The 16357-nt window shown below is 37.7% G+C and overlaps 1 pseudogene across 1 annotated transcript; it reads left to right on the top strand.

The window, feature by feature from the left end:
* Positions 1–8575: 8575 nt before the first annotated feature.
* LOC308520910 (endonuclease 8-like 2) lies at positions 8576–10209 on the top strand (annotated as a pseudogene). Its single transcript has 3 exons — positions 8576–8641; positions 9223–9409; positions 9649–10209. The product of its transcript is annotated as an endonuclease 8-like 2 (transcript).
* The last annotated feature ends 6148 nt before the right edge of the window (positions 10210–16357 follow it).

The raw sequence follows: 16357 nt of genomic DNA, 5'->3' as shown, positions 1-16357 counted from the left end.
AAAGAGATTGAAAATATAAATAATAAAATGGGAAAATATCTTGTATTCATGGATTGGAAGAATCAACATAGTTAAAATGACCATATTACCCAAAGTAATATACAGACAATGCAATTCCCATTAAAATCCTAATGTCATTCTTTAAAGAAATAGAAAAAAAATAAGATTTGTATGAAACCACAAAAAATCCCTAATAACTATAACAATCCTGAGGGGAAAAAAACATAGCTGAGGGTATCACACTTCAAATTCTATTCCAGAGCTATGATAATCAAAACAGCAAGGTAATGGCAAAAAGACACACATATCTACGAAACATAATTGAGAGTCCAGATATAAAACCACATGTATATGGGCTGATAATTTTTAACAAAGGAGCCAAGAGACACACCATATAGTAAAGAGACTGTCTTCAGCCTGGCTGATGTGACTCAGTGGTTGAGTGTTGACCTATGAACCAGGAGGTCACAGTTGGATTCCTGGTCAGGCACATGATCGCCAGTAGGGGGCATGTAGGAGACAGCTGATTGATGATTATCTCTTATCATTGATGTTTCTATCTTTCCCTCTCCCTGCCTCTCTCTGAAATCAATAAAAACATATTTTTTTTAAAAAAAGAAAGCCTCTTCAATAAATGGTGTTGCTAAAATTGGAAGGACACATGAAAACAAATGAAATTGGATTATAGCTTGTCCCCTTGTACAGAAATTAACTCAAAATGGATCAAAGACCTAAATATAAGATCAGAAACAATAAATTGCATAGAATACAGCATAGGTACTAAACTTATAGACCTTGGTCATAGAGAACATTTTATGAAGTTGACTCCAAAGGCAAGGGAAGTAAAGGCAAAAATAAATGAATGGGAGTATATCAAACTAAAAAGCTTCTGCACCGCAAAAGAAACTGACAACTAAACAAAGAGGCAGGATTGAATGAGATATTTGTGAACAATAGCTCTGACAAAGGCTTACTATCCAAAATACATAAAGAACTCATAAAACTCAACACAAAACAAACAACTCAATTAAAAAATGGGTAGAGGTGCTATAAAAAAGAAGGAACTTTTACCATTTTCAGCAGCATGGATGGAACTGGAGAGCATTGTGTGAAGCAAAATAAGCCAGCTGGAGAAAGATAAATATCACATGATCTCACTCATATGTGGGATATAATGATCAACCTAATTTGATGAACAAGAATAGATCCAGAGAAAAATGGTAGGGGAGGGGAGGTTAGAGAGCAACCAAAGGACTTGTATGCATGCATATTAGCATAACCAATGGACACAGACCCTGAGGCAGTGGATGCTTGCCCAGGGTGGGAATGTGGGGGGGAGGGGGGGCAGAGGTCAAGTGGGGTAAAGAAGACATATGTAAAACTTTAGACAATAAAAAAAAATGGACAGAGGACCTGAATAGACACCTCTCTGAAGAAGACATACAAATACCCACAAATATCCAACAGATATATGAAAAGATGTTCAAACTCACTAGCAATTAGAGAATGCAAATCAAAACTGCAGTGAGATACCACCTCAAGCCTGTTAGAGTGGCTATTATCAACAAGGCAAGTAATAACAAGTTCTAGAGAGGTTGTGGAGAAAAGGGAACCCTCATTCACTGCTGGTGGGAATGTAGACTGGTATAGCCACTCTGGAAAACAGTCTGGCAATTCCTCCAAAAATTAAGAATAGAGCTACCATGTGACCTAGCAATCCCTCTCCTGCATATATACCCCCCAAAAAACTTGTAAATATGTAATCTCAAAGATATATGCACCCCTACGTTCACAGCAGCATTATTCACAGTGGCCAAGTCATGGAGACAACTGAAGTGTCCTTTTATAGATGATTAGATAAAGAATACTACTCAGCTATAAGAAAGGATGAAATATTGCCATTTACAACAACATGAACAGACCTTGAGAATATTATGTAAATGAAATAAGTCTAAGAAAAACTAAGAACCATGCAGTTTTACTCATATGTGGGATATAAAACTGAAACTCATGGACACAAACAGCAGTGTTGCGGTTGCCAGAGGGTAAGGAGTTGGGGTAAAGGGGGCCTAATATATGGCCGGAGACCAATTCCAGCATGACAGCAGGGCTGCATCTGGGAATGGCTGAAGACATTTCCCCAAACCTGAATAGGATACATTAAATTGATACTTGGTTGCCAGACAGCTAAAAGGCATCTTCATCTACATGTTATTGCCTCCTACTGGCCACACACCTGGACAGCTGTAGGCTAATTCCCCCATTCTGACAATGTTTCTCTATACCCTTTGAAGTGTACATCTCTGCCTCACCTCAGGACAAGTTGTGTTAATAAAAAGCATGGGGTCCTGGGGAAGAGGAGAACCTAAGGCCTTAGACTTAAGACCTTAGATCTTAGCTCCTTTAGCTAAGCTCCTCTGACCCCCAAATGCCTTTCAAAATTATATCTCATCTCCGGACTCTTTATTAGTCTCTGGATTCCTATGTCATCTACTCACAGCCCTTTCCAGATTCCTGAACATTTCTTGGTGCTGGGACAAGAACCCCGGCATATATGGTGACTAAAAATGAGTTGACTTGGATGATGGGCAATATATAGATCTTGTAACATAGAAATTTACACCTGAAACCTGTTTGATCCTATTAACAATGTCACCACAATAAATTTAATAATAAATAAGTAAATAAATAAATAAATAATAATTGGACTGATTCAACTCAATTACTGTCAGGTCCTATTAACTCATTTCCTTCAATAAACATTTATCAAACACCTTCTATGTGCTAGGAAATAGTCTAAGGCTAAGCACTACCAATAGAGCCAAGAACAAAAGTACCTATCCTCTTGGATTTACATTTTGGCAGGAAAAAAAGATAATTAAAAATTAAATACATAGATAGATATATAGATGTCAGTTGATAATTTCACTATGGATAAAAATAGGCAAAGGAGGGGAATAGGGCAGTATGGGGAGTGCTTTTATAATAGAATTGATGAGAAATTTTTGCTGGTAGATTGATCAGAACACTAAAGAAGGTGAATGAGCAAACCATGAAGTTTTGGGGGTGAGGATATTCCAGGTAGAGATGACAACAAAATAAAAGCTCTCAGGTGTGAATTCACTTGATCTTTAACCTGAGTTTTTGGGAGATGAAGCAAGGGGAGTGGTATGTGTAGTAGGGCCTTATGAGCCATAGGACTCTGGTAATTATTCTGAATGAGATAAGCAATTGGAGTTTGAACAGAACAACAAAATCTGCCGTACACTGTTAAGAGATCACTCTGGCTGCTTTATTGTTAATACACTTAAAACTCTCAAGGATATAACCAGGATTATTTTTGCAATAATCCAAGCAAGAAATGATGGTGACTTAGAGGAGGGTGATAAAGGTAGAGGTAATGCGATGTTATATTCTGGATGTATTGAGATGATGCATGGTGACATTTTCAGGGTTATAAATTACCCTCACATTTAGAGATTGTAAAATAGTTCACATCATGCAGAGCTTTAATAGGAAAATAAAAGAATTATGAAAGGTACTAATACAGTAAATGTACATTTGGTCACCAAATTTAGTAAGAACTCTAGAGTAAGGAGGCACCTGAAGCTTTAAAATGGGAGTCTGTGGGAAATAAAAAGAAATCATCTCTAACACAGAAAGTAGAAAGCTACGGGACTCAATAGTGCAAATAGTAGTACCAGCTAAAATGTTGTTATAACCCAGTAGGAATTATTATGTGAAGATAACAAAATATTCTCTATTTAAATTTTTTTGAAGCTAAGTCGTTGACCTCTCAATACAACCTCACCAAAACACATCCAAAATTGCAAATAAAGAGCAAAATACTAGAGCTAAGTATATATTAGTTTCTATATTTAGCCAGAAAAAAATACCAACTCAGTACTGACCTGCATGTACCAAAAGACAAAATGTCTCTCTGTTATGGTTGGCTACCCTGGCCAACTTACCAATGGCAGGCCAGATTGCACTTGGGCAAAGATGCAGATGTAGCTCCTAAAGCATACTTCAGCCACTTCTACAGTGAATGGCGGATGCTACAAGGAAGACGCTCTCCTTCTGTGTCATATGCATTTATTCTGCCAAGACATCTAGAACTGTGATAGAAAACTATGTGTACTCCACTGAACACCCACAAAGATGAACATTGCAATATTACAAGCAAGTGTCAGCTGTACCACTATTTAAGAAGTTTCTTCTGCATATCTAAAACGTTAGGCAGAGAAAAATTTAATCCTCCTTAGCCTCTCTTTATAGGTTTATAACTAGGGTAAATTAAAAGTGAGAAATATTTATCTCTGAAAGAGCTAAGAATTGTCAATACTATAGTAAAACTCTGCTGTCATTGACACCTACTAATTATCAAAACTTCAGCAAAAAGACAATTGCAAATTCCTTCCACTCCTACTCATGGCCAATAGATAAAGATTTCTTATAATCAAAGTTTTATAGGACCAAGTGAGGAGCAGGAAAGCATTTAAGCAATAGATGATTCCTTGAATACTAGAACATAGAGAACCATGGCATTCCATCAACACTCTCCAAAACCTGAAGGAAGATATGCTTCAATCTAGAATTTAAGAGAAAACAGCATTGGAGCATCAATAAGTGAAATGATGTAAGCAAAGGAAATGTAACGGTAAGGACCTATATTATCTGCTGTATGAGCAAAGCAGTACAAATGTCTCACACCCAGTAAGATTTAATGGAACGTTGTTTAACTGTTGCCAACCTTTGTTTATGCATAAACTACTAATATATGAGTAATAATAACCTCATTTTAAAAGTAATCAAAAATTTTATTACAGAAGCATGCATACGCCTCCCCCCAAAATTATTTTTGTTGAGGTGATTGCATATTCCAGTTCTTTGCATCCTGATCTGCATACCAGCTCATTTTTAATATTTTATATTTAATAACTACTTTCTTTAAAAGAGAATTTGTATTAAATATCTCTACAAGTCATTTCAACAGAAACTACATGGTAGAAAAAACAACAATAAAGTCTAATTAACTATTTTGGCTGGATAATTTACCTGGATGAGTATCTGTCACATGAAATACCAAAACAAATCAATCATGAATTGTGATGAATAGTTTTCTGATATGTATTATGTTCTTTTGGGATTGAACCAAGAACTGCTTTGCAGAAGTATATTAGCAATGACCAGAGGTAGGAGCAAAGACGGAATATATCCAAAATATATCCCCAATATGTGCACCTTTCTTATAAGACTTATCAAAATGCATGGAAATAGGACCTTTTCAATTTCTCTCAGTAAGCCAGTGGTCTTATTGAGGATGCTTGTGGCATGTCTGGGGACACTTGGCAATGTCTGGAAACATTTTTGGTTATCACACTGGGAGGGTCAGGATTGTTACTGGAATCTAATGTGTAGAGGTCAAGGATGCTATTGAACATTCTACGTTGCCCAGGATAAAAGTATAGCCCCCAACAACAAAGTAGTATCTAACCCCAAATGTCAATAGTGCCAAGGCTGAGAAGCCCTGCATTAAACTATATGTTTCTCCAGGGAAAAGTCAAAGTCTTTCATATTATTCTATTCCTCCAGGTTCCCCAGCACCATTCCTGTCATACAGTGTGCCTCTAATTAGTGTTTGTTGGAGGGGTGAATGAGTAAGTGGATGGATGGATGCATGCATGAATGGATGGATGGATGGATGGATGGATGGATGACTGGGTTAAGAGAGGGAAGAATTGCCAAAACCGGTTTGGCTCAGTGGATAGAGCGTCGGCCTGCAGACTGGGGGGTCCCGGGTTCGATTCCGGTCAAGGGCATGTACCTGGGTTGCGGGCACATCCCCAGTGGGAGATGTGCAGGAGGCGGCCGATCGATGTTTCTCTCTCATTGATGTTTCTAACTCTCTATCTCTCTCCCTTCCTCTCTGTAAAAAAATCAATAAAATATATTTTAAAAAAAAGAGAGAGAGAAGAATGATGAATAAATGGACAGACAAAAGATAGGTAAGAATAAAACAAAGGAAGAAATATTTCTAAACAATTGCTAACAAGTCATTTTTATAAGCATTATGAGCTAATAATGACCACACTTCATAAAATTGTAAACTTTATGGAAGAATTCATTATCTATACACACACACACACACACACACACACACACACCATATACCTAATGTACTCCCTAATTTGGTAGTTAGAATTAGACTTTTTCTAGGCACTCACGTGATACATCTTGGAAGCAATATACTAATGTCCTCAGTCTTAAGCAATAAGAAATTACAGCTCTTTCACATCCTTATGTAAATTACTTTTTCTTATCACTTTTTGGGAGTAGTAGCTAACACAAATATAGGTATTTAAGCCACTGGGATTTTAGATAGTATAAAAAGCCAAATAAATTTGGAACAGTATAATAAGCCTAAAGGGGATGCATCAAAGTTTTGGATAAAGAAACAAGAAAAATATGAAGTCTAAAAATGGGCCCGATAATCTAAAAAGGGAAAGAAAGCAAAGCAAAAACCTGAATACCAGAACACATTAACATGTATATGGTTTGCATCTTCAGGGTTCCAAAAACAAAAGTGACTCCTGGTTGAATACACAAAACTAGATGAAGGCATTTACCAGCCCCCTGAAAGAGTGATATGAGCCAATTTTTGCTCCAAGTAGATTGAGTATGTTCTACAAGAACATTGAATCTTTTGTTCTCCAGGACTTTCATTTACCACCAAACTTTTCTTAATTAAAGGCCATGAAAGTTATAATGATTCTAACATTTACTCTAAACATCATCATTTCTTTTTCAGACTTACATGGATTTGGTCAGTCCCCCAGGAGAGATTCTCCTTTATTTTCAATTTTATAGTTGAAGAAAATAGAGAGAATTAGTGTGCTACTAATAAACCTACAGAAATAAACCAGTAAATATGTAAATGAATTTCTGGCCTGGCATATATAATACACCAGTTGGCATATCTAAATCATGAATAAAATATACTATTTGAGAATTCAGTACCTCTGTTTAGCCATTCTTATGCTTTATCACTCTAGAGTCCAAAACGTTTTTCCTGCTTCCAACTGAACTCTTTAGTTCTTTATTTTAAGTCTATATCCACCTGTCTGTTGCTCTGTGAAAGTAAAATAAAGATATTATTAAGAACTCTTTTAACTAAATCCTTACAGTACTTGATTGAATTAAGTAACCACATTTGTCCCTTTCTTCTTATGATCAATTTCCATATTCCTAGATTCCTAAATTTGTTATTTTCTTCTAACTTAATTTGGCATTGTGGTGGCCAAAAGTAGATATGAAGGAAAAAACAACTAAATTCCCAACAAATAAAGATTTTTTTTCTATATAACAGTCAAAAATGACGGTAGATATGTCAATAGACATGCAGGTGGGGTCAAGTACATTCTCAGGAAGACACTTTACCAGTCAATCCTTCTCCAAACTCTGTGTGTATCATTTGGTTCTGGTCTCAAGAAATACCTGAAGTGAATTTCTTCCTTGTTTAGCTTCTCTATAAATACAGAAATAAAATAGAGTAAGTGGTCTTAATTTCTAACTTCTGTGAATTATTAATTTCCCTTCAGTCCAATAAAAAAAAGTTAATGAGATAAAAAGTAAGTAACTCTTTTTCTAAGTCATCATTTGAAACACCAAATCCCTTGCCTATGCTAAAGGCATTGCACTGTGCTGATCCTGACTCTCCTCCGTAGCTTTGGTTTTACCCTGGAAACCTGAGACACACTTCTAGCACCAAGTAAAAGTAAAAGTCAGTTATTTGCTTTTCTCAACAATTGTATAGCTCCTTAAATGCTCCCTAATGTGATCTGTTCCTTTTCCCTACATTATAACCTACCTAACCACACCAAAATTTAATTGATATCTGCAAATGAAGATTCTATCATTAACACTATTTTTCTGAAACTGAACTGAATATAACAATTCAAAATTTTTTCCTGTTGTTATCTTGACTTTTCATCTTTCCACCTACCTGTTCTTAGACCACAGCATCTTCAGAGAACTAGAATACATTGATAACTGAGCTTCTGCTTATACCAATACTATTATATAAAAAGTTGAAAATTTTTTAAAAGGCAATTAATTGACAGCACTGGAGAATAGTAATCCAGTGCTGCTGCACAGACTGGATTTGCTAACTTAGCTCAGGTGGTCAAGGGAATTGTCCCTGGAACCCAGTCAGTTTGGTAAGAACCACTGAAAGGAAAATCTTGTAATGAGTCACTGGAGATGAAACAAAACGGAGACTGGATGTTTTAAGAGCATCTCCTTTGACAATTTTACCTTTCAATTCTAGATTCACTTACTGGTGGTTTAAAATGAGGCAGAATACCTGGGGAGTGTGAAGACATTTAAACAAAGTCATGTGGATTTTACTATAAATTTCAATAAGGTTAAGCACACATAAGCTGAAGACGCAGGAGAAATTGCTTAAGCATCTTTCACATTTATAAACAATGGCATGGGTGAAAATAACAGGGTGAATTGTTATTCATGTTGGGTGTCAAGGTAACTGAGATCTCAGGGGTGAGGAGGAGCCAGCATGGAAGACAAAGAGGCATTGAGAATGCTTCTAGGAAAAGGAACAGCAGATCAGGCCTGGAGGCAGGTAGGAGTTGTGCATTTTTTACCCTTCAAAACCTGCTCAAAGCTCTCCTTTTCCAGAAACCTCCTAGGATTGACCCCAGTGCATATCGATTCTTCCATATCTTTTTGGCATTTTCAGGACCCCCATCCAAGAAAACCCAGCAATAAAATGTGCATAAAAATAAAACCAATGAAATATTACTTTATTTTTTAAATGATACCTTTACATTGAATAGATGCTTACAAAAAAATGAAACTAGGCCACCTTCTTATACCACTTACAAAAATAAACTCAAAATAATGAAAGACTTAAATATAAGACTCAAAACCATAAATATTCTAGAAGAAAACATAGGCAGTAAAATCTCAGACATTTCTTGTAGCAATATTTTTTTCTGGCACATCTCCTCAAGCAAGGGAAACAAAAGAAAAAAATAAATAAATGGGACTACATCAAACTAAAAAGTTTTTGCAAAGAAAGTCATCAACAAAATTAAAAGACAATCCACTGAATGGGAGAACATATTCACCAATTATATACCTGATAAGGAGCTAATATCTAATTTTATTAAGAACTTATGCTATTTGCCTCACTATGAGCAGGAAGCTGCTTGCAGGCCTCACCTGGGGCTGCGGCCCGGAGCCAGGATACCAGAAGGGCCATCTGTGAGGAAGTTTCACCATTTGGTCTCCCTCTTTGTGGGGTAGCAGGTGGTCAATACAGGGGACAGCAGTAAGAAGCTAAACCCTGCCAGCTTCCAGTCCCTGTGGATCCAGGACACACAGGTCCATGGAAAGAAATTATTCCTTAGATTTGATCCAAATGAAGAAACCAGGTCTGGCAACAACCCACTGCCAGAACCTCTATGAAAAGGAGAGAGGAAGGAAGAGGTTGGGGACCAAAAGCAGACCTTGGGCCTTGCCAGCAAGGAAATCTCAGACCAGTCCTCCCATTCCCACAGTGGAGTTAATGGTTCAGAGTGTTTGGGGGGAGACAGCTCTGCAAGAGGTGCTGAGAAGTGGCTGTAGGGTTGGTCCTGCACTTTGGTGGTGGCGGCTTCCCGGCATTTTATAATTTTCAGATGTCTTGCAGCCCAGTGCTCCAACTCACCTCTGACATCTTGTCTGAAAAGTCCCATCAAGGACAAGCCTTGGAAGCTCTGGGCCAGGAGAAACCTGTCTGATATTCACTGTTGGACCAAAGATACTTCTCAGGCTTAGGGAACATCATTAAGAATGAAGCCTTGTACAGAGCTGGGATCCATCCCCTTTCTCTCGGTTCACTCCTCAGACCTCAGCAACTTGAGATCCTTGTGGATCACTTGGTGGAATTCAGTACAGGCTGGCTTCAGGGTAAGTTCCAGGGAAGACAGAATCACACACAGATCTACCAGAAAGAGCAGTGCCCTGCTGGGCATCAGGTCAGGAAGGAGGCCTTTGGCCCTCCAGGTGGCTTCCAGAGGCTCACCTGGTGGTGCCCACAGTGCCATCATAGGCTGCCACCCAATGAGCCAGAGCAAGTCCAGCTTTCCTAAGGCACTCGGGCCCCTTCTTCACAAAACGTTGCCCTTCAGGGACCATGATGCCTGAGTATAGAGAAATGAGATGTGGGCAAGGATTTGGACTAGAGGCAGGAATTAGAGGAGAGGTTGGGTCAGGAGGATATCAGTCCTGTTGATATTCATCTCACTGAAGTTATGTCTAAAGCAGAGTTTTCACAGGGTTAGATTATTTTTTTCAAGTGTTGGTTAATTCTTCCTATCTAATTCTGCCATTGTGAAAGATAATAAAAGTTATGTTGACATTAAGAGAAAAGCCTCCCAGAACAACAGTAGGGTAATGAAAATATGTCTGTGAAAATAGCTGTGCCCCAACATGGCTGTTTGTTTTGTTTTTGGTTTTGAAACGTTGGTTAGTTTTAAAGCCCTCCATTTGAGAATCAGGAACATGGAATTGTCTTTCTTCATCCCCTGGAGAGATCCAAGGATGAGGATGGAGTAGCACAAGGTTCATGCTCAGTTTCAGCCTCTTACCTGGGTCCTTTCTCATGGAATGGAGATACCAGGAGAAGGGGTGGGGGTGACCCAGGAGCTGGATACCTTTCTGGTGTACCCTGCGGGCTTCAGAACAGACCAATTTGTTTCCTCCTAAGGTGATATATTTGTGACCATTGCTATGTGAAACCAGCAGGAATCGAAGGTTGTAGAGACACAGTATAAAGGTGTTAGCAACAGCTGAAAGAAATTGAATAAAGACATCTAAATAAAGCTCTTTGTTTACTCATACTATTCAACACCAAAAGAACAAAAAATCCAATTAAAAATGGGCACGGTGGCCATGCAGGCCTGCCTAGCAGGCCTATGACTTTGATTCTCAGCGCACTCATATGGGGACTATGATACTTGGCGCATGCGCAAGGGGACTATGATTCTCAGCATATGCGAGGACTATGATACTTGGCACACACACATGTGCCCCCCCCACTGATACAAGGCAGCTGAACCAAGCACCAGTAACTCTGATTCTTAGCACATGCACACAGGGAAACTAGGTGCACACAGGCTGAGACTCTGATTCTCGGCACATGCGCAAGGTCCCTGCTGACCCGAGGTGGACGCACCAAGCACCCATGACTCTGATACTTGGTGCACGCATACCCAGGGGGCTGCTGCTGACACCCAGCAGCCACACCACCACCTGCTAGTAGGCCGACTCTCAGCATGCATGGCTCCCACCTACCCAAGGTAGCAATGCATCTTGGTGCCTGAGCTCTTCAGTGACCCTTGGGTTGCATGACACTCCCAATGCGCCTGGCTCAGGCCCCAACAACTTGGCACTTGGACTTTTTGTGATAGCAAAATTAGGGAGGCAACAAAACAATCCCCAAAGGCAGAAAAGGAGAACTCACCAAGGAAGGAACTAAATTAAATGGAGGCATGCAATATGTCAGAAAAAAAATCATAGTAATAGTCACACAGTTCATAAACCAGATGGATGAGAAAATCAGCAACCTATACAAAACTAAGGAGGAAATCAAAAGTGATATAGCTACAATCAAAAACATGATGGAAGGTTCAACAATAGACTAGGAGAAGCAGAAGACCGAATTAGTGAGTTAGAAGATAAGGTAAAAAAAACAAGCCCAATCTGAACAGCAATTGAAGAAAAAAATTAAAATGCAGGAGGAGAGTGTAAGGGAACTTTGGGACAACATGAAATAAAACAACATCTGCATAATAGGACAAGAAAGACAAGAAGAGCAGCAAGGATTAGAGAACCTATTTGAAGAAATAATGACATAAAACTTTCCTGATATGAGGGAGAAAAAAGTCACACATACACAGGGAGTCCCAAACAAGATGAACCCAAAGAGACCCACCCAAGACACATTGCAATTTTAATGGCAAATGTTAACAACAAAGAGAGAATCTTAAAGACTGCAAGAGAGAAACAGAGTCACCTACAAATTATCTTCCATTAGATTATCAAATGATTTCTCAACAGAAACATATCAAGCTAGAAGGGAATGAAATGAAGTATACAAAGTGATGCAAAGCAAAGGACTGAATCCAAGAATACTCTACCCAGGAAGACCATCAATCAAAATTGAAGGGGAAATCAGGAGCTGCGCAGACAAAAAAAAGGCTAAGGGAGTTTATCACTACCAAGCCAACAATACACGAAATGCTAAAGGGAATGCTGCAAAAAGAAGAAATAGAAAGGGAGGAAGGAAAACAGGCATAAAGAATATAAATGGCTACAAAACAAGTACCTAATAATAACAACATTAAATGAAAATGGACTATATGCTCCATCAAAAGACATTGAGTGATTGAATGGATAAGAAAATATGACCCATATATATGCTGTCTATAAGAGACCCACCTCAGAACAAGGGACTCACACAGACTGAAAATGAAGGGATAGAAAAATATTTTTCAGGCAAAGGAAATTTAAAAAAAAAAAAAAAGCCTGGGGTAGCAATATTTATATCTGACAAAATAGACCTCAAAGTGAAGGCCATTACAAGAGACAAGGAAGGCCACTTCATAATTCTAAAGGGATCAATACAACAAGAGGATATAACTCTGGTAAAAACATATGCACCCATAAAGGAGCAGCCAAATACATTTTAAAAAAATCTTCTGGAACATATAGGGGAGAGATTGACAGCAATACAATCATAGTAGTAGACTTTAATACTCCATTAACATCACTGGATAAATCCTCTAGACAAAAAAAAGTCAGCAAAGAAACAGCAATTCTAAACAACTCGTTAGTCCAGATGGACTTAATCAACATCTTCAGAACATTTCACCCAAAGCTAAAGAATATACATTCTTCTCAAGTGCACTTGGGACATTTTCAAACATAGGCCACATACTGGGATACAAGCAAAGTCTCTCCAAATTCAAGAAGATTGAAATCATATGAAGCATCTTCTTAGATCACAATGGCATAATACTAAAAATAAACTACAATATAAACAACCACAAAAATTCACACACTTGGAGGTTAAACAGCATGCTATTAAACAATGTTTGGGTTACCAAAGAGATCAAAGAAGAAATAAAAAGCATTCTGGAAACCAATGACAATGACAACACAACAATCCAAAATCGATGGGACACAGAGAAAGCAGTCCTGAGAGGGAAGTTCTAGATTACAGACCTACCTCAAAAAACAACAAAAACTGGTAATAAAGCATCTAACTCTGCAACTTGAAGAATTAGAAAAAACCAGCAATTAGAAAAGCCCAGAGTCAGCAGAAGGAAGGAAGTATTAAAGATCAGAGCAGAAATAAATGACATAGAGACCAAAAACAGAATACAAAAGATCAATGAAACCAAGAGCTGGTTCTTTGAAAAGATGAACAAGATTGATGTACCTCTAGCCAAGCTCACCAAGAAGCAAAGAGAGAGGACCCAAATAACAAAATCAGAAATGAAAGAGACAAAATAACAACAGAACACACAGAAATACAAAGAATCATAAAGAAAAATACTATGAGCAACTTTATTCCAACAAACTGGTCAACCTAGAAGAAATGGACATAATCCTAGAAAAATAGGACCTTCCAAAACTCAAACAGGAAGAATCAAAAAATCTGAATAGGCTGATAACTGTGGATGAAATTGAAGTGGTAATCAAAAAACTTCCAACAAACAAAAGTCCTGGACCAGATGGCTTCACAGGAAAGTTTTATCAAACATTCAAAGATGAACTGAAACCTATCCTTCTCAGACTATTCCAAAAAATTCAAGAGGAAGGAACACTTCCAAGCTCTTTCTATGAAGCCAGCATTACCCTAATCCCAAAACCAGATAAAGACAAGACAAAGAAAGAGAATTACAGGCCAATATCCCTGATGAACATAGATGCCAAAATTCTCAACAAGATTCTAGGAACTACAATCCAGCATTACATTACAAAGATCATACACCATGACCAAGTGGGATTTATTTAGGGGATGCAAGGATGGTACAATATCTGCAAATAAATAAATGTGAAACATCACATAAACAAACTGAGAGATAAAAACCATATAATCATATCAATTGAAGCAGAAAAAGTATTTGACAAAATCCAACACCCCTTCCTGATAAAAACTCTCAGCAAAGTGGGAATAGAGGCATCATACCTCAACATAATAAAAGCCATAATGACAAACCTACAGCCAACATCATACTCAATGGGCAAAAACTAACACCATTTCCCCTAAGAACAGGAACAAGACAGGGATACCCACTCTCACAACTTCTGTTTGACATAGTACTAGAAGTACCAGCCATAGTGATCAGACAAGAAGAAAGAGCCCTAACCTTTATGGCTCAGTAAATAGAGCATCGGCCTGCAGACTGAAGGGGTGTGGGTTTGATTCTGGTCAAGGGCATGTACCTTGATTGCAGGCACATCCCCAGGAGGGGGTGTGCAAGAGGCAGCTGATCGATGTTTCTCTCTCATCGATGTTTCTAACTCTCTATCTCTCTCCCTTCCTCTCTGTAAAAAATCAATAAAATATATTTTTTTAAAAAGAAAGAAAAGGCATCCAAATTGGAAAAGAAGCAGTAAAAGTGTCATTATTCACAGATGACATGATATTGTACATAGAAAACCCTAAAGATTCCATCAAAAACCTATTAAAATTAATAAGTGAATTTGGCAATGTAGTAGGATACAAAATTAACACTCAAAAATCTATGGCTTTCTTATACACAAACAATGAACTCACAGAAAGAGAATCTAAAAACACAATCCCAATTACCATAGAAACAAAAAAAATTAAGATACCTAGGAATATATTTAAACAAAGAGGTAAAGGACCTGTACTCAGAAAATTACAGTATGCTGAAAAAAGAGATAGAGGGAGACATAAACAAATGGAAGAATATACCATGTTCATGGATTGGTAGACTCAATATCATTAAAATGTCCATACTACCAAAATCAATCTATAAATTAAATGCAATCCCTATTAAAATACCAATGGTATACTTCGAAGACCTAGTACGAACTCCAAAAATTCACCTGGAATAAAATAAAGACCCCAAATAGCTGCACCAATCTTGAGAAAAAAGAACAAAGTGAGAGGGATTATAATACAAGATATCAAGCTATGCTACAAAGCCACTATTCTCAAAACTGCCTGGAACTGGCACAAGAACAAACATATAGACCAATGGAAAAGAACTGAGAACCCAGAGATCAACCCAAGCCATTACGATCAATTAATATTTGACAAAGGAGGCACGAGCATACAATGGAGTCAGGACAGTCTCTTCAAATGGTTTTGGGAAAATGGAATAGATACATTAAAAAATGAAACTAGACCACAAACTTACACCATATACAAAATTAAATTCAAAATGGATAAAGGACTTAAACGTAAGATGAGAAACCATGAAAATCTTAGAAAGAGCCAAAGGCAGCAAAGTAGCAGACATTTGTCATAGCAATACCTTTACCGATACCGCTCATAGGGCAATAGAAACTAAGGAGAAAATAAACAAATGGGACTACATCAAAATAAAAGGCTTTTGCACAGCAAAAGAAACATCAACAAAACAACAAGAAAGCCCACTGCATGGGAGAACATATTTGCCAATGTTATCTCTGATAAGGGTTTAATCTCCAAAATTTATAGGGAACTTATACAACTTAACAAAAGGAAGATAAGAAATCCACTTAAAAAATGGGCAAAGGACCTAAATAGAAGCTTTTCAAAAGAGGACATACAGGAGGCCAAGAGACATATGAAAACATGCTCAAAGTCACTAATCATCCAAGAGATGCAAATCAAAACAACAATGAGGTACCTTCTCACACCTGTCAAAATCGCTATCATCAACAAATCAACAAAAGACAAGTGCTGGAGAGAATGTGGAGAAAAAGGAACCCTCTTGCACTGCTGGTGGGAATGCAGACTGGTGCATCCACTGTGGAAAACAATATAGCATTTCCTCAAAAAATTAAAAATGGAACTTCCATTTGACTCAGTAATACCACTTCTAGGAATATATCCCAAGAAATCAGAAACACCAATCAGAAAGGATATATGCACCTGTATGCTCAAAGCAGCACAATTTACAATAGATAAAATTTGGAAACAGCGTAAGTGCCCTTCAGCAGATGAGTGGATTAGAAAACTGTGGTACATCTACACAATGGAATACTATGCTGCTGTAAAAAAAAAAAAAAAAAAAAAAAAAAAAAAAAAAAAGACCAGCCTGGATGGACT

This window comes from Myotis nattereri (genome assembly GCF_964212035.1).
Source record: "Myotis nattereri genome assembly, chromosome: 1".
Taxonomy (NCBI): Eukaryota; Metazoa; Chordata; class Mammalia; order Chiroptera; family Vespertilionidae; genus Myotis; species Myotis nattereri.
The sequence above is the reverse complement of the archived record's forward strand: the minus strand, read 5'-3'. Positions and strand labels throughout refer to the sequence as shown.